The sequence below is a fragment of the Choloepus didactylus genome, chromosome 3 (genome assembly GCF_015220235.1).
Source record: "Choloepus didactylus isolate mChoDid1 chromosome 3, mChoDid1.pri, whole genome shotgun sequence".
NCBI lineage: Eukaryota > Metazoa > Chordata > Mammalia > Pilosa > Megalonychidae > Choloepus > Choloepus didactylus.
The window spans coordinates 57,847,129-57,871,679 of record NC_051309.1 but is presented as its reverse complement, the minus strand read 5'-3'; the positions used below and the strand labels follow the sequence as shown (position 1 = coordinate 57,871,679).

At 38.0% G+C, this 24,551-nt stretch overlaps 1 protein-coding gene across 6 annotated transcripts in view; it reads right to left on the bottom strand.

Annotated features, from left to right (window-relative positions):
• CRACD (capping protein inhibiting regulator of actin dynamics) overlaps positions 1-24,551 on the bottom strand; it is a 279,081-nt gene that overhangs the window by 235,125 nt on the left and 19,405 nt on the right. For 4 of the 6 annotated variants that reach the window (XM_037829848.1, XM_037829855.1, XM_037829849.1 and 1 more), the window contains exon 2: positions 9,921-10,034. The exons of the other annotated variants lie outside the window; for them this stretch is intronic. The gene's annotated coding sequence lies outside the window, so the exon portion shown is untranslated. The remainder of the gene's footprint in view (positions 1-9,920; positions 10,035-24,551) is intronic. 6 annotated transcript variants of the gene reach the window in all.

Here is a 24,551-nt window from a genome sequence, read left to right as displayed (position 1 = left end):
ACGATATTATGCTTACTTCTTGTGATTAAAATGCCACACTTTTTTAATAAAAGTACAAAGATATGTGTGGGAATGCCAAATATCAAATTCAGGACGGTAGTCACCTCTAGGAGAAGAGAGGGAAATGTGAAGAGGGAATGGGCTTCAACTCCATCTGTAATATTTTAATAGCTTACTTATGGGCGATAGGTACACAGGTGATCATTATGTTGACAGGAGGTGAGAAGGAAGAAAGACAGGTTGCTTCTCTCCATACAAACCTGAGTATGTGGAGATACGAGAAGGAAAGGGGTTGGGCCGTGCCTTGAACCAGAAAGCAAAAGACCTAGATTCTGGGCTTGGGTGCGCCAGTAACTGACCCTATGACGACGCTGGTGGAACCACCTAAGTACTCCAAGTGTTACCTTCCTCTTCTATAAGTAAGGCGATTACAATAGGTCCTTTGTTGATCTAAAATCTCATGGTTCTCTACTGTACCCCCTCTCCCCATCGCAATTAGGGCCCCTGACCCCGGCAGCAGATGGTCAGCATGAGTCCCCCATCCACTTCAGATTCAAGCCAAATTGAGGTTTTAAACTTACAATTCACTTATTTCTCTATCAAATCTTATGTTTTTACCCTCTCAATTGCCCATCTAGAGCAATCTTCCTACCAAAAGGTTGGTGGGACATGGGGTAGAAAATAGGGAGGAGCTAGCAAAATTAATATTTACTAATTTAAATTTGTTAAGTGTTCTAATTCTATAACTGCTTACTTCTTGTGATTAAAATGCCACACTTTTTCATAACTAACCTACGGAAAATTTGTACACAGTGTCACTTAAATGGAGTGAATAAATTATTAAATTTAGCTATGTATGCTATTCAAGCCAGGTTAATTCTTCCTGGTATTGAAATTAAATTAATATGTCTTTTCTTTTAACAAAAATCCTTCATTTTCTAGAAATAATTTGGTTGGGAAAACCCTACGCAACTGGTTATAATGACCAACATCCGGTGCCAAAAATGCCATACATTTGATTTCTCCAGCATATTATTTCAATAGGCTCTGCTCATAGAGACCGCAGTTTCAGAGTTAGTCTACTGCAACACATACAGCATTGTAGGATTTAGAGCTGGCCAGTCTGTCCCACTTCCAGCCTGCTGCTCAGTTAATTTAGCCCAGTGAGTGACAAATTGAACTCTTTTGGCTTGGCCTGCGGATGTCTCGGTGTCTGCTAATCCAAACAGAGCCTCCTTTCTTGAGTCCGTAAGTCAGAGGAAAGACAGCCAGGTCTCATTAGGGCAAAACCATCAAAGGATGCTGGGAACCATGGAAACTGGCCATTTCAGAACAGTCAATATGCCAAAAGCCTAAAATGCCCTAGTGTGAGCAGCTGAAGGATACTGCTCCCCTGAGCCACAGACATGTCTATTTTTAACTTGGGGAAATTGTGGTTTTGGCCAAGTCATAGCTAGCAGAGCCTTACGCGAAAGGCAGGTGAGTACATCATCAAAGCATGTCCCAAAAGAACAGGTAAGAGGGTCCAATGCCATTCAAAAAGATAAAGGAGTCAGAGGAAATAGAGACTATATCAATACTAATGCCAGATTGTAGTCCTAAAAAAAACAGTACTTGTATAAGACTGTCCCTAACAGAGAGATACAAGCTAGCTCAGCCTATCCAAAGTCTTCTGCATGATTCTAAAGGCACCTACAACACTCTGGAAAGATGAAGGTCCAAGTTTCCAAAACAGACTGACAATTCACACAGAAGCCCCACAGTTACCTATCCCTTCAAGTGAAATCTAAACAGCCACCTATTTCTGAATGAATGGTCATTGAATCTACACAAATGCTGTTTCCAATATAATTAACAGGGTGGGAATTCAGCAGAGAGCTGTTAATCTTGGTAAAGAATAGATATTGATGACTGCATCAAGTTTAAATGTGGAGATCTCCTGGGAAACAAGCTGTCGGCCCCTGGGAATTATCCTGTTGACACCTTAAGCTCTTGTTATTAGTAAGTGGAAGGAGTGTTAATTATATCAGTTATTAAAAATGAAGCAATAGCACTCTAAATCTGTGACCACTAAAATTATTCTTAAAGAGTAGGTCAGAATAAGCCTCAGTAATTGATATTCTGTTTTAAGTTGATCACATTTTGTAGAATTACCCAAGATGATAATATTTACTTACATTTTTACCAAAGTGCCTTAAGTACATGCATATAGAGAGAGTTAACATTTAAGCTTAAGGGTCTTCATATAGCCTATGAAAAATCAAGGCAGATTATACAGCCTGCCTGTGGCAGATTCCATCACACTTCTTCACCAGAAAACCTTAAGTCCTTCCTAGTCTTGCACACTAGGCTTTTGGTTCCAGCTAACTTGACTTCAATTTCAAAGTAACTTGACTATGAGCCCTATAAGTGCTATGGTAAAACATTTCTCAAGTCAATGTGCAAACACAGCTTAACGACTAAGTTTACTGGATTTGCCATAGGGCATTTTGAAAAATATTTTAAAGAATAATATACCAGCAAAATGTTTATAGTTTTCAAACACAACTTTTTTGGAAGATGAAACATAAATACAAAAAAAAATTTTTTTTTCATTTTAGAGTTCTTCTAGAGAACTTTAAGTGTTGATATATAGAATAGCAACAACTGGTGTGGGGGAGACATAATTTAAGATTAGATAAGGTTAGGCAAAGAGATAATTCTTAAAAGCAACTGCCAACTAAAGACCAGATCAAAAATGAAAATGCTGTGTCTCTAAAATTATCGATAACAGCAACCTCTCCTTCCTACTCTCTGACTACCACTCCCTTTTTCCCCCTCTAAATAGCCCTGCTCAACAATTTCTTGACTCCACGGGGACCTACAATCCACTGATCTCACTCTTTTTTCACCATCAATCCCTAGTTGCTTGTCTTCAAACTTCTCCTCAGCTGGCTTAATGCATGGTCCATCATAACAATCACTTCCTTCATCTACCCGGGCCCTCGTCTCATTTTATCCTATTCACCTGTACCTCTTCCACAAATGCACCAGTGCTTTTAAACATGGCTCGAAAAACACACTCTACTAGACTGGTTGCATTTCCCACTCAATCACTAACCTAAAGCAGGGTCCTTAGCACGGTCAGACAATTCTATACTACTGTACCATCTGCTCTTCCACTCTCATAGGCAACTATTTCCTACCTTATCCTCCTCCCTCAAACCCCCAACAGGGCCTCTCCCCATTCACACTCTTCTCTTTTGGAACAGAGGCAATCAAAAGAGAACTTCTACAAGCTCTTACCACTGTATCTGCTCACCCACCTGTACCCGGGCCCATATCCCATATTCTGCCTTCCCTTCTATTACTATGGATGACGTGTCTATTTCCCTGTCCCAGGCCAAGCCCTCCACTTTGTGCACTAGACCCCATTCACTCTTGCCTACTCAAGGGCAAGGCTCCAGCAGTTCTCTCCACTTGTACATCATTAGTTTCCCCACACTACTTCATCATCCATTGGCATATATGTGAGCACATAAACGTGTCACATTTTCCATCTTCAAAAAAAGAAACCCTCTCTTGACTTCTCATTTCCCTTCTGTTGCTTCCATCCCATTTTCTCAGCTCCACATTCCAGCAAAACTCAAAAATGCTGTCTCTATTGATGTCTCCAATTCAGCTCCTCTTATTATCCTTTAAATCTATTCCAATCATTCGGTCCCTGCCACTGTTGTACTAAGCTGCTCTCATCAGCATCACCAATGACCTTCACACTGCTAAACCCAATGCTCAATTCTCAGGCCTCATCTTACCTGACCTTTCAGCAACATCTGAAACAGTGACTCATTTTCTCCTTCCTGAACTGCTTCCTTCTCTTGGCTCCAGAATATCATCATCACTCCCTCACTGGATGCCTTTCTCAGTCTTTGCTGAGTCCTCCTCATATCCCAAGCCTCTAAACATTGAAGCGCTCCAGGGCTCAGTCCTTGGGCATCTTTTCTTGATTTATACTCAACTTCACCCAGTCTCAATGCTTTAAATACCAACTATCTGCTGATGTTTCCTGAAGATATCTTTCCAGTCCAGGTCTCTCTCCTGAACTCCAGGCTCATATATACCTGTGACTCCTAAAAATATGGACTTGAATGACAGACATCACAAATTTAGTATGTCCAAAACTGAACTCCTGAGCTTCCTCTCCAACACAGTCCCTGCCACAATCTTTCCCATCTCAATAAACAGCAACTCCATCTTCCCAATGGCTCATTCATCAAACTTTGGCATCATCCTTTGACTCCTCTTTTTTTCACCTCCCACATCCAATCTATTACCAAATCTTGTTGGTTCTACCTTTGAAAATAAGAAATACATCAAAACATACTTAAAAATGTGACCACTTCTTGCTGCCCCATCATTATCAACCTCATCCAAGTCATCACCATATCTCACCTGGATGAGCAAGAGTCTCCTACCCAGTCTCTGTGCCCCAAAAGTCTGTTCTCAACAGAGCCATCAGCATGACTTTATAAGTCAGATTATGTCATTACTCCTCTGCCAGAATCCTCCAGTGGCTTTCCAACCCTCTCAGGTAAAAGCCCAAGTCTTTGCAACACTCTGTATGAGGGACTGGTTACCTCATCTCCCACCACTCTCACCTTAAGTTACCCCACTCCAGCCACACTGGTCTTGCCATTCCTTGAACAAGCCACGCACACCCCACCTCAGAGACCTTCCACATGTTGTTTCCTTAGCCTAGTTCACTCTTTCCCCAACAGCCACATTCCACCACCTCAATTTCTTCCGGGTGTTGCTCAAATGTCACCGTCTGAGTAAGGCCTTTCCTAACAACTGTATTAATAATTGCAACCCTCCCTATTATCTTCCCCTGCTTTTTCTCTATTGAAGCCATTGATATTTTCCATTGCAATACTGATAGTACTGATAAACTCTGCATGTTCTTAACTATACATTATACTATAGTTATAATTTTGATTTAGTTTAATTTATCAATCTTTTTATTAATTATGATTATTAATGCCTTGTTTAGGAAATCCTTCTCTATCCCCAATAAGGCTTTATGCCATTTTTCTAAAAAGAAATGAAAAATACAAATCATAAAAGAAACCAACCACTTTGTTTACTTCTCCCTGACTAAAGACACCATAAATAAGGCTAAAGGCAAGGAACAGATGAACAGAAGATCCAAAATATATGAAGAATTCCTTGAATTTGGGAAGAAAAAGACAAAAAAAATTTTAGAGGGCAAAACTGATAATGAGGCAAATTCATATTGAGAAGAGGAAATTCAATACATCAATACTCCTCAGAAACAGTGCTCTGGTTTACTGCTGATCAGAAAATGCAGAATAAAACAATTATGGAAAAACATTTACATGCATGAAATTATAGAAAATTCAGAAATCTGTCAATACTGAGTGGTGGTGAGGAAGTAGTTAAATTACAACTCTCATACTTTTCTGGTGGTAATATAAATTGGTACAACCACTTTAAAGAACAATTTGACCACAGCCAAACTCTCACACATATACAAGGATGAAGAAAGATCTGCAGAATGTGATACCATTTATGTAAATCTTTAACTTGTACAATGCTGTATATTACTATGGCTACATGTATGTAAAGTATTAAAAAAAAAAGAATGAAAAGTATATATACCAACTTTAAGACAGTGGTTACGACTAAAAGGAAGGGATGCAAATGGCATTGCGGGGGAATATAAAAGGGACTTTAAATACATCTGAAATCATCTTTTTTTAAATTAAATTAAAAAGATTTGAAGCAAATATTGCAAAAAGTCATGTGTTAAATCTAAGTGGTGAGCACATGGGTAACAACGCTTCCATAAATTTGAAAATTACATTTCTTTGTTTTTACCACAAAAAAATTTTTACAAAAACTTATCAAATTTTTGATAGATAATTCTGTTAAATATATACAAATGCATGTATATGAAGTTTTGGAATACATATGAATGAATGTGTATGCTGGTTTGAATCTATTATGTCCCCCAAAAAAGCCATGTTCTTTTAATCCGGTCTTCTGGGTGCAGACTTATTATGGGTGGGATCTTTTGATTAGGTTGTTTCCATGGAGATGTGACCCACCCAACTGTGGGTGAGACCTTTTGATTAGATTATTTCCATGGATGTGTGATCCTGTCCATTCAAGGTGGGTCTTGATTAGTTTACTGGAGTCTGTAAGAGAGCTCAGGGGCCAACAGAGAACCAGACACTTGGAGACGCAGACAGAAAGACATCAAGAGATGCTAAGCTAAGAGATGCAGCCCAGAGTTTGCCCTGGAGAAGCTAAGAGAGGACCCTCAGACGCAATGAAAGAAACACCTTGACAGAACAAGCAAGGATGCACAGGAGCTGAGAGAAAGAAGCTAAGTAAGAGAGACAGAAGCCCAGAGACATTTTGGAGAAAGCCATTTTGAAACCAGAACTCAGGAGCAAAGGACCAGCAGACACCAGCCATGTGCCTTCCCAGCTGACAGAGGTGTTCCGGATGCCATCGGACTTTATTCAGTGAAGATATCCTCTTGTTGATGCCTTAGTTTGGACACTTTTATGGCCTCAGAACTGTAAATGTGTAATGTAATAAATCCCCTTTATAAAAGCCAATCCATTTCTGATATTTTGTATAACGGCAGCTTCAGCAAACTGGAACAGTAAATAAATTCCTTCTATATTTTCCTATGCCTACATTTCCAACTAAAAGACTGTAACAGCCACTGGAGAAGAAGTCACAAACATTATTACTGACTTGTGAGGGAAGGAGGCTTAAGCTCCTTGAGGCTACAAAGTTTCAAAAGAAACAATTATTGGGAGGAAAGATATACATATAAACCAACCCAGTTTACACTGCATTTTGAATAGTTGTTTTTTGTTTTTTTTTTGGTTTTTTTTTTTTTTTTTGGTTCAAATACAATTTAAAAATCCCTCAGGTATTTAATAAAACAGCAAATCATTTTTCCAAGATTGACAAGCTATATACATGGCTTACAGATACTCAATAAATATTACTTGAATTGAACTAAAATCTAAGCATCCTATGCTATTGATTTCTGGAGACTATCATAATAAGGAGGCAAATTCAGTCCTCCAAATGATATCATTTTAAAGTTTCCTTATTCAAACCAAATTATCACGGCCGGTGTCCCAATCTGAACCTCAGGAACTGCTGGCCGAGGTGCACACATCACTGAAAGGAAAATGAAAAACCACCTGGGAAGGCAGGACCTTTGTGATTCTGCCAAAATAAAAGGCATCAGCATTTTCTTCCAGCCAAGCACTATCGAAAATGGCCTTGGGCCAGAAGGGCCTCTGGTTACATAATCCCTTGAAACATAAACAAGGTCTTCAGGATTCTGATATTGTCACTTTCCTTTGTCACTTTTGTGGACACAAGAGTATCAAAAACATTCAGAAGATAAGGCATCACTTTGGTATCGAAGCTCTCGAGTGGAACCTGGCACCAAAACTCCTATTCAGGGCATCCAGCAGGACTCGCCTTCCATGAAGAGAAAGACGAGAGCACTGACGGGAAGGGAAGAGAGCCTGAGTGCAGGAAACATGAGGCCAGGCTCTGTGTGCCTAGGGAACTCTACAGGCTCTTCATTTGCAAAATGGGAAATAATAATTTTCATTATGTAATAAAGGTCTCAGTAACCTCAAGCAAAAAGAGCAAGGCAAAATGCAGATTAATATAGTGTCATGAACCTGCACAGAAATTCCCCAACAGCAACTCTTTGAGCTCCAAACACAACTTCCAAGTATCTACAGGCAGGCATGACCAACTTATGTCACATCAGAACTCAGAGAAGAGGAACCAACATTTTTTAATTATAGACTAGCATGATCTCTCACTCTACCAAATCTAATTTAATCCTTAACGCAAGCCTACAAGGCAGTATTATTAGCCCCATTTACAGATGAAAATGGACCCAGGAGAATCAAATAAATTGCCCAAAGTAAAACAAACAAAAGCAGAAACTAAACCAAAACAGTAATAAGTAATGGAGCTAGCACTCAACCCCACATCCATCTCCAACTAAAGCACTTGCTAATTCATCTATACCAGTGCTACTCAATAGAAGCATAAAACAAGTCACATATGTAATTTTAAATTTTCCAGTAGTCACATTTAAAGAGTGTCTACTGTTTTACCCTTCTCCACAGTAACCTCTTTTATTTTTCTTCACAACACTTACCACTAACTAAACTGTCATACTCATTTATTTGTTCACTTTTTTATTGCCCATCTCCCCCACAAAAATGTAAGCTCCATGACAGCAGAGCTCTTTTCCGTATCTTTCATCACTCTTTGTCCAAAGTATGGAACAGTGCCTGACACACAGAAGGTATCCAATAAATATCTGTTGAATTAATGAACTACTATAGCCAAAGGGCACAAATTCTCTTCTCCACAAATTAGGAAATACATTTACCATGGAAATAATGTTATATGGAAGTTACTTTCCCAGGCCAGCCCAGCAAAGTCTAAAACCTGGGAGGAAACAGAAGAGCATATGACAATGACAGCAAGTGGTTTGCTAGAGTAAAAGCTCCTCAAAGGCCCAGGGCACTGTAATCACTTTTACTTCTCTGTCCAGCTATACACTGTAGGTTAAATGATCATTGGTGGGCTATTCTGGAAATCTAACCACAATTACAACACTGACTGAATTCAAATATATTTCAAGCAGCCTTCCTTGGTTCCTTAATTTGGGTTTGGTCCCATGCTATACATGTCTGTATTAGAAAAGACTGCTCTAGTGCCAAGCAACAGAAATTCAACACAAGCTACTGTAAGCTAAAAAGAGGAATCTACTGTTAGGATTTTAAGTACCCCGGCTGGATCTCAGGAAGAACTCTAACTAGAGACCCCAATGCTGCCAGAACTTTCTCTTCATCTCTGGTATCTGCACTATCCCTGTTTGCTAATGCTGCCATTATGCAAAACACCAGAAATGGACTGGCTTTTATAAAGGGGGTTTATTTGGTTACAGAGTTACAGTCTTAAGGCCACAAAGTGTCCAAGGCAAGGCATCAACAATCAGGTACCTTCACTGGAGGATGGCCAGTGGTGTCCAGAAAACCTCTGTTAGCTGGGAAGGCACGTGGCTGGTGTCTGTTTGCTCCCAGGTTGCATTTCAAAATGGTGTTCTCCAAAATGTTGTTCTTGGGGCATTTTGTCCTCTCTTAGCTTCAGCCCCTCTCGAAAATGTCACTTTCAGTTGCTCTGAAGTCCTTCAGCTTGTGAACCCCTTTATAAGACTCCAGTGAACTAATCAAGGCCCAGGCTGAATGGGCGGGGCCACACCTCCATGGAAATATTCAATCAGAGGTCACACCCTAACCAAAGATGTCACTCACAGTTGGGTGGGTCACATTTCCATGGAAACAACCCAATCCAAACATTCCAACCTAATCAACACTAATATGTCTGCCCCCACAAGACTGCATCAAAGAATATGGCTTTTTCTGGGGGGGCATAATATATACAAACCAGCACATGTGCTTTTGAGTATTGGATTTGTCTTCCTCCCATTCTCTGTACTGTGGGTTCCTCAGGCCCATGGTGAGAAACATGGCCACTAACAGCTCCTAAGCTTTATGTATCACTATTTAGACACCCAGAAATTCCTTGGCCTTTCTGCCTCCATTCCATTTCAAAAAATCCCTGGGAAAGGACAGGAATTGGCCCAGCTTGAAAGTTGCCCACCCTTGGACCAATCAATGGTGACCCCAGGATTAGGTCATGTTGTACAAACAATGACCATGTGGATGTTTTGAGTGTAAGAGGGGGCCAGGCCGACAAGCCCACTGCAATTCCATTACAGCACCCCTAAATGCTGTATTTCCCTCTTCGTTATAGTCATCACACGTGACTGCAACAACCTGTTTAAAGCTTACCTCCCCTGTGAAGCCATAAAGTCAATGAGGGCAAAATATGAGTGTTTCTCTGGTTCTCCACTCTGTCCTCTCACCAGGAGTAGTTTCTGGCACATAGATGCCCTCGGTAAATGTCTATGAAATAAATGAAACCAATTGAAAAATGAAATTTTAAGGGGAAGACATATAGTAAATATAAAATACCTAACTGGGAAGTTTTTATACAAACTAATGGTAAATTGAGACTCTATTGATTCATGAAATAAAACAGTCTCCTTTATAGGTAGGAACCCACAGCACTCAATCGGAATCCGGTGTTGCCGATCATAAAATCCTATGAGACCCTGACCAAAACTACCTTATGCAAATGTACACACCATAGATAGGCTCCCCCACAGGAAGCAATGCCCCGGGTGGCTGCTAACAGTAGACATTCTATCAAGAAACGTGATAGGGCTCAGAAAAAAAAATCTGCAAAGTGAACCCTCAGGTAACAAAAGCAGCAACGGAGCAGTGAGGGAAGAGGAAAGCATCGTGTTTACAGCTTAACAAAAGGAAGGATAAGAAGCCCTGTGACTGTGGCAATACAAGCTTCTTCCACTTAGAAAGTGACCCAGTTTAGCTGGCACATGAAATTCTACTTCAGGCTATAGTATGAACTTTTCAAGGCACATAAATTTATACTCCTAAACTTTTATAAGACATTCTAAATGTGGCCCTTCCACTGGCAATACTGAATATTAATTTTTTAAATCCTTAAACCTTAAGTACCTTTAACATAAAAGTGAAGAAGATGAGTTACAATATTGTTAAAACCAAAATAACTTGCCAGAATCTGGTCTCTGGTCTGTCTCTACATAATGTAAATCAAGTGAAAAACAGACTAAAGTAATAACTCATACTTGTATAGACCTAATGTAGCACATTCACATTTGGTATATCATTTGTTCGATTATTATTATGCCCGTTTTAAAGATGAAGAAAGGCTCAGAGGGAGTAACCAACTTACCATGAGTCAGTTTAGCTAGAAGTAGCTAAAACAGAACTTCAACCAGGTCTCTGATACTAAATCTGGTGTTCTTCCTGCTGCCTCAAAATCACGAGATAATTTTGGTAAAAATGAGTATTTCTTATATTTACAATTACCGCAAGTTATTATTTCATGTTGCATGTGTAATTAGTGTGTGTAAATACTGACAAAATCCCAGCTCTCTTACTATACTAGCTACGTGACATTGCGCAAGATCCTTAGCCTCTTTGAACTTTAGTTTCCTAATTCATAGAATGAGTACAACCAAGTCAACCATACAAGGTGTCTTAAGGGTTAAATGAGAGGAAGGCTTTAGGATACAATGAGGAATAAACAAGACTCCTACTTGGAAAAGTGCAAAGTCCAGGAGGGAAACTGATAACAAGTAACTTCAATAAAAGTGGTGCAAGAACTCTCATACACTGCTGAAAGGAATGCAAAATGGTACAGCCGCTTTGGAAAACAGTCTGGCGCTTCCTCAAATAACTAAACATAGAGTTACCCTATGACCCAGATAGCCACTCCTGGGCATATATATCCAAGAGGAATGAAAACATAGAGTCATACGAAAGTATGTATAGTAATGTTTATAGCAGCATTATTCATCATAGCCAAAGGTGGAAATGTCTATCAATTGACTGGTTGAATAAGCAAAATAATGGGATATCCACGTACAATGTGCTATTGTTTGGCTATAAAAAAGACATGAAGTACTGATACACGCTACAACATGAATGAAACTTGAAAACATTATGCTGAGTGAAAGAAGCCAGTCACAAAAGACTACATGTTATATGATTGCATTCACATAAAATATCCAGAACAGGGAAATCAATAGAAATAGAATATAGATTAATGGTTGCTTAGGGCTGGGTGGAAAGATGACAGGGGAGGTAGTAAAAGAGTACAGGGTTTCTTATTGAGGTAGGGAAAATGTTCTAAAATTGACTGTGGTGCTGGTTGCACATATCTGTGAATATACTAAAAACCACTGAATTGTACACTTTAAATGGGTTAGTTGTTGACAGGTGAACTCCATCTCAATAAAGTGGTTTTAACAAATGGTCAAAGAGAGGGATGTACAACATATGGCACCAAATCTGAGCTGAGTTTTGAAGCACAGGTGGGGTTAGTCAGGACAAAAGAAACAGCACAAGGAAAAGCAGAGAGGCATGAATTTGCACAGACTGCTACAGGAACTCCAAGAATGTGGTATTACTAGAATGTAAAGTAGACAAAAAATGTAAAAAAAAAAAAAAGGGTCTGGAGAGGTACAGGAGCCAGATCGTAAAGAGTCAAGAGAACGTCTAACAAGTTTGGACTTTATCCTGTAAGTGATGGTTGCCATGGAAGAATTTTATGGAGTGTGACATGGTACAGGTTTGCGTTTTAGATTCAGCTACAGAAGAAAGGACGGACTTAAGCAGGACACAACTGGAGAAAAATAAGAGAGGGATAGTAGGGGACGGTTGGGTCCTGAACTTATTACATGGTAGGAAAGCAGGAGAAAGAGGGATACAGAAGAAAAATAGTTAGGAGATAAAATCAGAACTTGCTAAGTGATTGGGTGAGGAAGGGAGTAGACAAAAGGGAAACATCTTGGTCTAGGAGGCTTTCACCTTTCTGTCTTGAGTGACTTGGGTAATGAGCCAGGGAATAAAAGAGGGCCTCCAGGTTTGGGGGAGAAGGTATTTAGGTCAGTTTTGCTTTTTGCATTTATGAATTTTGTGATGTCTGAGGTGCATCTAACTGGTTACTTCCAGCAGGTATCCAGATAAAAGAGTGAAGTTTAGGAGGAAAGGTTGGGATGGAGAGACACATTTGACAGCCATAAACATAGAGGGGATAGTTACCTCAAGTATGAATGAAACCAGCTTCAGAGAACATGTAGAGGGAAGAGAGTTTTGGAAAAGGACCCAGGGGAATTACAACATTAAAGGGGTAACAGAGAATGATCCCACAGAGGATACTGTTCAAGAAGGAGCAGAGAGATGCAGGAGAGGGATTGAAGCACCTGGCTAATAAAGCATTTCAAGAGTCAATAGTCAACAGTGTCTAATGCAACAAAGATGCTCAGTCAGGACTGAAAAGTGTCCATTCTATTTATCAATTTCAAAATCACTAGTGATCCCTCTGAAAGAAAACAGAGAGAGCATTTTCAGTGGAGTGGTAGGGGCTAGTGCCAAATTTACTGTGGAAGAGAAGAGAATAAATGGTGAAAAAGTAGAGCAATGAGTAGAGGCGTCTTCTTCAAGAAGTGTGCCTGAGAATAAAAGGAAAGTAGTTCAAAGTGGTCCCAGGATCAAAGCCCCAAAGTCAGTAATTAGACCACATGGCAACAGTGAGGCTGGCCTGATGAGCCAACTGCACCATCCAAGGACAGCCGTGGAGGAAAGATGAGATGGCACTCGCTGAGCAGTGCTGGAAAAGGGATGTGGCTGGACAGTGCCTGTCATGGGAATTAGATAAGAGGCACAGGAAAGAGGAGAAAAATAGGAGGCAGCACAGGACATTTTGTGGGGGGTGGGGTGGGGAGTGGAGAGACAGAGGGGGAGTTTGGGGTGCTTGCTCCACAGCGCCCTCTTCTGGACCTCATACTCCTGGAAACCCTTCCTCTCATTACTGAAGAAAAACTGAGTGCAACTATATTGCATTCAATATAGACTAAGGGGACTTTTAAAATTTAATTTTGGATTGGTTGCTTAGTCTGAGTAACAGGATTCAACTCCACTACAAAGGAAGGATTGGGGTTTTTCTTAACATTCACTACCTCTCTACACCCACTCCTACTCCCTGCCCCCTCCCAGAATTTGGGAGTTGTGGAATGGGCTCATTTCTTTGTTTAGGTCTCCAGGGACAATAAAATGGCTGTTTCCCTTTTCCTAAGTGAAAAATCACATCTTCATCTGCAAAGAAAGCCATGCTGCTAACCAGTTTGCTTCTCTGGGCAGTTTGCATGCGGTAAGAAATGTGGGGAGTGCTACAAATGGTAAACAGGAATCTTCTTGGAGAGTTGAAGAAGAATAAAAGGAGAAAGGCCTGAAATCAAATTTAAAACTGAAGAAGTTAGAAAAGGGAAACTATACAATGAATAAATACATATTATTTAAAATAAAACCAAAACAAACCAAAACCCTTGCCTCCGGAATCTACTTTTGCCTCATGTTCCTCAGACAGAGGATAAATATATCAGAGTCCTATATCTAAAGCCTGCTCAGCTCAACTCCTTTTTACTTTTGTTCCCTTTTTTTCCATTATAGGGTCAGCAAACTAAGGCCAGTGGGCCAAATCCAGCCCCCAACCTGTTTTGGAATGGCCTGGGAGCTGAGAATGGTTTTTACTTTTTTTTAAGGTTGTAAAAAACAAAAACAGAAACAGAAACAAAGTAGAATGTGCAACAGAGATGATCTGTACCCTGGGAAGTCTAAAATATTTACAATCCAGCCATTACAGAAAAAGTCTGCCAACCCCTGACACATATGAAGACTCTGGTACCCGGCCAGAGAAAAACCTTCTTAAGGACACACTGCTATTCAGAAGCAGAGCTCAGAAAAGAATGTCTTTCTCTTGACCCAAAGGCCAGGGCGTTCTCCCACCCACACACTGTAATACTGATAGGACTGGGAGCCAAACATAGATTTGCAATTATTTCCATCTGAAGGTCAAAGGAGAAGTCTTTATGGTTTCTGTAAAAGCCACAAAAATAAACTTTAAAATGAGAATGCTACTAATACTCTTTAACGAATTCTCGTTGAGTAACGTCAAATGGAAAGAAAATATTTCTTGATGTGCAACACACATTTCTCAAACTCTCTGTAGTCTCACCATCTACTCTCAAGGTGCCCCATGAAATCTATTCTAATCTGTGTCACCTGGATAAGAATGTCTGTAGCGAAGGTATGTCAGGAAGTATGATCTGTTTATGGTCAGGCACCATCCCCACCCATACTCACACACATAAAACCAAATTGTGGAGCTATGTTGAAAGATTATAGGCCTTAATCACGCCTCCTGCAATTAAAGCTGTGCCCAAAGGATATTTTCACAGGGTTTAAATGATGATACAGGTCAAATTTTCTCTCTTGTAATATTTAATGTAGGTTCCCATGTAATCCATTCACCTTGCCTTTGATGAAATTATATGTAATAATCAAAACTCACCTTCAAATTTCAAAGGGAACACATTCAGATGATAACCCCTGCATAAAATTTTCCACACTAACCAGAATATTTTCCATTTTTTTGCTCTTATTCTGAACGGCCATTCAAAAAAAAGTCCTATTGTGGAAAATATTTAATATCATTCACTAAGAAAGAGTGGCAATCATTTATCTGTCTTTAGAAATCACAACATATCCCTAGTCATCTCATCAGATATTCCTCGCTACCCATGGCCAGGTTCTGTCCTGCAGCTGGCCAGAGCTGACCACAATGGTAACAATATTATGAACAACAACATAAATATCCTAAAAGGAGAAGCCAAAACAAGAAGATAAATGCAAATTTCATATTAAGCATTATTTTAGAATGTTAAAATAGATTTGGAAATCTAGTCCAGTTTTTTCACAAAGACGCTGGGACATAAGCATAAATGCAGAACCCATGTCTAATGTCTTAATTGAGTATTCTTTCCCATGTCCTCTTGGGGAAAGATCATATTAGAATTCAAAAAACAAATGAAAAGAGAGGAGACAAATAACAAAACACAGAAATGAAATGGGAGACATTACTACCAAACTTGAAGAAATAAAAAGGATTACAAAAGGAGACTGTGAGTACATTTATAAAAAAATAAGCTATTATCAATTGCAACAAATGTTCCCCACCAATGCAAGGTGCTGGTGGTGGGGTGGTGTGTGGAAATCCTGTGTTTCATGCATGATTGGTCTGTAAATCCACAACTTCTCTAATAAAAAAAAAATTTTTAAGGATACTAATAACAACTGTATGCTGACAAATTTGATAACCTAGATGAAATGGACAAATTCCTAGCAAGACACAAATTACCAAAACTGTCCAAGAAGAAATAGAATGGGTGATGGAAGAGTTTTGATAATGGACGGTGGTGATGATAGATAGTACATCGTTGTGAATATAATTAACAGCACTGAATTATATATTTGAAAGTGGTTTAAAGGGGAATTTTAGGTTGTATATACATTATTGGAATAAAATTTTAAAAAAACCTATAGGACTGTACAACACAGTAAACCCTAATGTAAATCATACATAGTTAATAGTACAATTATAAAAACATTTTTTTCAACTGTAATAAATGTACCACACTAATGCCAGGTGTTAACAATAGGGTGTATATTGGAACTATGTATTTTATGCATGATTTTTCTGTAAACCTCAACTTCTCTAATAAAAAAAAAACCTGTTTACAAGAAGAAATAGAAGATCTAAACACAACAATGACAAGTGCAGAGATTGAATCAGTAATCCAAAACCGCCCAATAAAGACAAGATCAGGACCAGATGGCTTCACTGGTAAATTTAACCAAACATTCAAAAAAGAATACCAATCCTTTCCAAACTCTTCCAAAAAACAAAGAGGAGGTAATACTTTCTAAGACATTCTACGAGGCCAGCATCACTCTAATACCCAAAAAAGATAAAGATACCACAAGAAAAGAAAACTACAGACCAATTTCCCTTATGAATAAAGATGCAAAATTCAACAAAATACTAGCAAACTGAATACAATAGCACATTAAAAGAATCATACACAATGACCAAGTGGGATTTATCCCAGGAATTCAAAGGTGGTTCAACACAAGACAATCAACCAATATAATAAACCATATTAAAAGAATGAAGGAAAAAAAATGATCATCTTGACACAAAAAAGGCATTTGACAACATTCAGCAAGTTCTTGATAAAACACTCAGAAAACCAGGAATAAAAGGGAACTTCCTCATCATGATAAAGGGCATGTATGAAAAACTCACAGCTAACATCATAATCAATAGTGAAAGACTGAATATTTTCTCCCTAAGGTCATTTACCACTGCTGTTCAACATTGTATTAGAAGTGCTAGCTGGAGCGAATGAGCAGGAAAAAGAAAAAGGGATCCAAATTGGAACAGAAGAAGTAAAAAAATCACTATTTGCAGATGACATGATCCTATATAGAGAAAACCCCAAAGAATCTATTTTTAAAAAGCTACTAGAGTTAATGATGAATTCAGCAAAGTGGTGGGAGAAACACACAATAATCAGTGGTGTTTCTATTTGCCAGTGATGAACAATCCAAAAAGGAAATCAAGAAAACAATTCCATTTATAATAGTAACTAAAGAATAAAATATCCAGGAATAAATTTAGCTAAGATGTAAAGGACTTATATGTGGAAAACTAAACATCACTACTGAAAGAAATTAAAAAAGCACTAAATATATGGAAAGGATATTTGGTCTTCATGGATTGAAAGACTTAATATCATTAAGATGTCAATATTCGATTGTATCAAAATGTAGCTTATGAGGGGTGACAATGTGATTGGGAAAGCCATATGGACCACACTCCCCTTTGTCCAGTGTATGGATGAATGAGTAGAAAAATGGGGGCAAAAAAAAAGGCACCCAGTGTTCTTTTTTACTTTGTTCTTTTTCACTATAATTTTTATTCTTATTATTTTTGTGTGTGTAGTAATGAAAATGTTCAAAAATTAATTTTGGTGATGAATGCACAACTATGTAATGGTACTGTGAACTGAATGTACGCTTTGTATGACTGCATGGTATGTGGCTATATCTCAATAAAAATGAATTTTATAAAATGTCAGTACTACCCCAAGTGATCTACAGATTCAATACAATACTAATCAAAACACCAACAGCCTTCTTCACAGAAATGGAAAAACCAATCATCAAATTCATATTGAAGGTCAAGGGACCTTGAATAGCCAAAACCATAGTGAAAAAGAACAAATTTGAAGGATTCACACTTCCCAATTCCAAAACTTATTACAAAGTTACAGTAACCAAAACAGTGTGGTGTTGGCACAAGGACAGACATATTATATAGGCCAATGGAATAGAACTGAGAGTTCAGAAATAAACCCAAACATCTATGGCCAATTGATTTTTGATAGGATGCCAAGTACACTTAATGGGGAAAGAACAGTCTCCTCAACAAATGGTGCTGGGAAAACTGGATATCCACATGCAAAACTGGAATCCTACCTCACACCAAAAAATTAACTCAAAATGGATCAAAGACCTACACATAAGAGCTAAACCTATAAAACTCTTACAAGAAAAGATAGAGAAATAACATCAGGACCTTGTACCAATCTATTGTATTGGGCAATAGATTCTTAGACTTCACACAAAGAGCATGAGCAACAAACGAAAAACAGATAAATGATCTTCACCAAAATTTAAAACTTTTGTACATCAAAGGACATTATTAAGAAAATGAAAAGACAACCAATAGAATGCAAGAAAATATTTGGAAACTATATATATGACAAGGGTTTAATATTCAGAATATATAACGAACACCTACAACTCAACAATAGAAAGGCAACCCAATTTTTAAAAAGGACAAAGGGCTTGAATAGACATTTTTCCAAATAAGATACACAAATAGTCAAAAGGCATATGTAAAGATGCTCAACATCATTAGCCATTAGGGAAATGCAAATCAAAACCACTATGAAATACTACCTCACATGCACTAGAATGGCTATTATCTTTTAAAAATGGAAAATAACTAGTGCTGTAGAGGGTGCAAAGAACCCTGGTGCATTACTGGTGGGAATGTAAAATGGTGTACCTGCTGTGGAAAACAGTCTGATGGTTCCTCAAAAAGTTAAACATAGAACTACCATATGACCCAGCAATCCCACTACTAGATAAATATCCAAAAGAATTGAAAGCAGTGACTCAAACAGATATTTGTACAGCAATGTTCACAGCGGCATTATTCATAATAGCCAAAAGGTAGAAGCAACTCAATGTTCATCAGTAGATGAATGAATAAAAATGTGGCATATACAAATAATGGAATATTACTCAGCCATAAAAAGGAATAAAGTTCTGACACATGCTACAACACTGAGGAACCCTGAAGACATCACGTTGAGTGAAATAAATCAGACACAAAAGGACAAATATATGATTCCACTTACATGAAACAACTATAAAATGCAAATTCACAGAGACAGAAAGTATAGTGTAGGTCAAGGGTGGGGTTGGGGAATTAATGCTTAATGGGGGCAGGTTTCCATTTCAGGTGATTTAAAGATTTGGTCACAGATGGTGGTGATGGTAGAACAACACTGTGAATGTGATTAACACCACTGAATGGTATGCTTGGGAGTGGCTGAAATGGGAAATTTTATGTTATATTTTGTTACCACAATTTTTAAAAAGAGAAAGAGAGAAACTCAAGAGACAATGACAATCAGATGCAATAATAATCCTGGATTTGATCTAATAATGGAGGAGAAAATACCCAAAAGGACATTATTGGAAGAACTGAAACAATTGGTATAGATATTCCATGCTTTGTTTCAATGTTAAATTTCTTGAACTTGATAATTATACTTGATATCGTTACATAAGTGAACATCCTTGTTCTTAAGTTATATACATTGAAGTATTAAATGGTAAAGGAACATGAGGTATGCAACCTACTCTCAAATGTTTAGAAAATAGATAATGATGGTAGATAGATGATAGGATAGATAGATAGATAGACAGATAGATAGATAGATAGACAGGTGATAGGACAAAAGATAGAGATCTGGGTATCTAGGTAGGGGGCATAATGGAGTTCTCTGTATTATTTTTATATTATGTTTGCAACTTTTCTGGAAGTTTGAAATCATTTCAAAATAAATTGTTTTTTAAAAAGAAAAAAAATGGAAAGAATGAAAGAGAGAATGAAGGAGAGAAGAGAAGGTGGGAGGGAGGGCAGGAAGAAGGGAAAAAAACAAAAACAAAAAATCCTCAGCCAAATGTAGGTCTTCACTTTTCAGCCCAATGTAGTTCCAAGGCTTTTGAAATCTCTTAATTATTTTTATTCGTGACATTAGAATTCACTGGTCTTCTGTGGTGAAGCAGCGTGGAGATTCTGATAATGTTTCCTATTACAGTATATCTGGCATGTTTTTTGGTCCACTAATAATGCACTTATCTAAAACCTTGTTCCTCATATCTCATTGTTAATTCATTTGTAGGTTCTTGGAGTTATGTAGTAAACACATTTTTAACCAACAGCCAATTTTTTAAATAACTTTATTGAGATATAATTCACATACCATATGGTCGTAGCTTTTAAAGTGTACAATGCAATGGTTTTTAGTATATTCACAGAGTTGTGCAATCATCACCACAGTCAATTTTACAACATTTTCACCACCACCCCCAAAATAAAATCTGTATCCATTAGCAGTCACTCATCATTCTCCCTTCTCCCTGCCCCTGGAAACCAGTAATCTACTCTCAGTCTCTATTAATTTGCTTGCTCTAGGTATTTCATATAAGTGATAACATACAATATCTGTTCTTTGTATCTTGCTTTTTTCACTCAACCTGATGTCTTCAAAGCTCATCTGTATATCAGTAGCATGTACCAGTGCTTCCTTTCTTTTCATTGTCAAATAATATTCTATTGTACAAACAACCGACTTTTAAGAAAACTGACAACAGACCTAGGAAGGCTGTAGATTCTACAAAAGATTTTTGATGTTTGATTTACAACAGTCAATTAAAAATCTCTTAAGTGTTTTTCTTTTCTAAATGGAGCTTATTTATTACACCAAGAAATTCCCGACAATTAAGGTGGGTTTAGGGTAGTTGTAGGATAGGGTTAAGCACAGTATGGAATGTATGTATATATTTATTGTTTATTGGTTTATATGTTTATTCCAGCAACTCAACCTGTTAACTGACAGTTAATTTCTCACTTTCTTCATTAAAGGAAGAGAATCTCTTTTGGGAACCACTTTTCTTTATAGAAGTGAGTAATTGTGCACTGCTAATGATATATTTTTCCAGGTCATTATTTGATGCACTGCTTGGCTAATAATAAATTGTAAAAACCATTTTCATTCTGTAAACACTTAGGGGTCCAAGATCCTCTCGCATAATCAGGAATGGAATAAAGGCAATTTTTCTATTTCTGAAAATGATTTGGTCCCATTTGCTTTGGGTCGGTCTCTTGGTATTATTTCGGCAGTTAATTACAATAAAGAGAAAACGTCCTGACCTCTTTACAACTTGCCTCCAGCGTGTCTCTATGGGTGTAAGTGTGGAATGCAGAAGAATACAGAACTGTGTGGGTAAGCTTGTCTTTCACTTTCAGCTGTCCTTTTCGTCTCTAACTTTAAGTGTCTTTCTCTTCCTGTGTGTAATTTCCCTCTTTTAGTGTTTCTCCATCTCTTTCTCTGACTGGATTCATCCTCTTGTTTCTATATTCCACTCCTTCACTTCCCCCAACCTTCCTGCTCCACTTTTTCTCCTGACAGTCCATCAGAATTTACAATGTCTTTTCAATTACTGAATAGAATTTGATGTCCTCTCTTCTTGGAAGGATTGAATGTAAAGCTTTTTTATTTTACCAAATCTTAAAAAGCTATCCCATGGGCCAATTCTAGTCCTATCTCCATGACTGAAATGCCTGGCTCCTCTTCTCCAAATCTCATCCTTTCTTCGGAGTTCACCATCATTCTCCCAGTTGCTTAAGCCAGAAACTTAAAAATCGTCTTTGACAACCTTTTTTAGGTTCTAAAGAATTGGGGTAGCTGGTGGTGGATACCTGAAACTATTAAACTACAACCCAGAACCCATGAATCTCGAAGACAGTTGTATAAAAATGTAGCTTATGAGGGGTGACAGTGGGATTGGGAATGCCATAAGGACCAAACTCCACTTTGTCTAGTTTATGGATGGATGTGTAGAAAAGTAGGGGAAGCAAACAAACAGACAAAGGTACCTAGTGTTCTTTTTTACTTCAATTGCTCTTTTTCACTCTAATTATTATTCTTGTTATTTTTGTGTGTGTGCTAATGAAGGTGTCAGGGATTGATTTAGGTGATGAATGTACAACTATGTAACGGTACTGTAAACAATCGAAAGTACAATTTGTTTTGTATGACTGCGTGGTATGTGAATATATCTCAATAAAATGATGATTAAAAAAAAAAAAAAATCGTCTTTGATTTCTATTTCCCTCACATCCCATTTCAAATCCATTAGCAAGTCTTGTAGGCTTGACACTCAAAACATATCCCAAATCCAGCCAGTTCACTTTATCTCCCCTACCGCCCCCCTCATAAAAGACACCATAATCTCTTGCTCAAACATCTGCAGTCACCTCCTACCTAAAACTCCTGCTTCCACTGTTGCCTTCCTTAAATCCATTCTTTACACAGCATCCAGAAGGAAATTTTAAAGTATAAACAGCCCATGGCCCTTCTCTGCTTAAACCCTCCCATGGCTTACCACTGCAGTTAGCATTCAATCCTCACTCCTTACCAGAAAGTCTACCAGTCCAACAGGATCTGATCCCTGACAACCTTTCCCATCTCATCTTTCTGTTCCTCAAACATATCAGGGTCCTTCCTGACTTGGGACTGAACACTACTCCTTCTGCCTGGAATGTCCAGGGAGCGGAAAGGCTGGCTCCTTCTTGTCATCTCAGGTCTTAGCTTAAATGCAGCCTATACTTCAAAGCAGCCTATACTGACCAGCAATCTAAAGGATCCTTTCTGGGCACTCTCTATCACAGCACCCTATATTAATGTTCTGCAGAGCTGTTATTGGATATTTCTTGTTTAACAGTTTTTTGTTTTGTTCTTCCACCAGAATAAAGGAGGCTCAAAGCAGCCTATACTGACCAGCAATCTAAAGGATCCTTTCTGGGCACTCTCTATCACAGCACCCTATATTAATGTTCTGCAGAGCTGTTATTGGATATTTCTTGTTTAACAGTTTTTTGTTTTGTTCTTCCACCAGAATAAAGGAGGCTCCTGGTCGGTCTTGTCCACTGCTCTACACCCAGTACCTGGGAAACTTCCAGGCACTTACCTACCTTTCCCCTACCACTCTAGTCTACATGACATTTTTCCTTTATGACTTCATAGTATAAATTTGACTCAATGTCTCATGACATCTCTTATCCTCTTGTTTTAATTTAACTTTTCATGATGTCATCATTATCAACCAAAAGTATTAAATATGTACCTCTAATGGTTGAATGAAAAAAATCAGGAATAAAAAATGTGTATCAGAAAATTAATTTGCCCTTTTACCTGAGCATTCTACCTCAATGGGATCTTTTATTTCTGAGTGCCATGCTGCACAAATGTCCAGATCATTACAAATAAAACTATTTGTGGTACATTCTGCAGAGAATAGCTAATTAATTCTTAATGGAGACACCACCAAAAATCTGCCTTTTTAACAAGACTTGACTGTCAAGCACTAGGTGAGTCTGAGGCAAAAAAGTAAGGAGGACAAAGTGGTGGTGACTATGAAAAACCTTGGGTGTTTCCTTTGATCTAAGTCAGACAATTGGGGCAAGAGAGAAAATGACTAGCTAGTAGCTTGAGAAATGATACAATTTAGGAATTTGGGTTTTAGAGAGAAGGGCATTGCTATTCTAAACATATCAGTCACCTTTGTTAACAAAATTCTGGTATCCTGGTTGTTGGTCACTAAAGGGTGGGTATCTTTAAAAGTAATAAATATTTTAAGTGTCGTCACCTTGACTTTGCCACTGAAACCATCTCTGATGACAAAGGGGCCTTTATTTTGTAACTGCATCTTCTAGAAAACTGACCTTACTAATGAGTTGGCAAGCTACCACTGTTTACCACAGCATGTGCAATAATCAAGTTCAAAGTAAGTTCCATAAAAGTGGGAGCCACTTTTTAGTTTATAATTAGAGAGGAAGTGGCCAGCAAAGCAGGTATGCTTTAACCACCCATGCAGCAACATATTTGTGTGTCCTATAAGAGGACAGTAAAAAAATTTAAAATTACATAGTACTTCCTAGGCAGATGCGACATCTGATCTTTGGACTCATACCATAACACACCCTTTAAGACGAGTGAAAATCTGGTGCAATTTAACATCTCATCCAGTGTACTTGGTTGCCTACAAATAATGTCAGATGATTTATGGGCATTAAATTTAGCACTGTTTATACCATCTCTGGTAAAAAAAAAAAATAGCATTTTATGGTCCAGAAAGCATGATCATATTTCCAGAAGCAAGCAAATGCTACCATTGTGACATAATCCCTTGTAGTGTGTTTTTTTAACCACTACTTCTTTTAACACAGTTCTGGGTGGTGTTCTAATATAGTAAATACTGAGCTCATAACATAAGGTATAAGCCATTAGAAAAAAAATATTTCTAAGTTGCAATTTTCCTTATTCAAGGAATAAGGAAAGTTGCTTAAATTCTGATTTAAATTATCAAATTGTTCAAATATTAAGCCTACACTTGCCTTCTTATTGTTGGGGAAAAGATAAATCTGTTATTGCTCAGTTAACACTGAGGTTTTTACATTTTTAAAGAAAAGAAAATGGATTAAAAGAAAAAAATGATTAGGGGGAGATTAGAAATAAGTTCGGTTTTGACCCAGATGAAATAAACAAT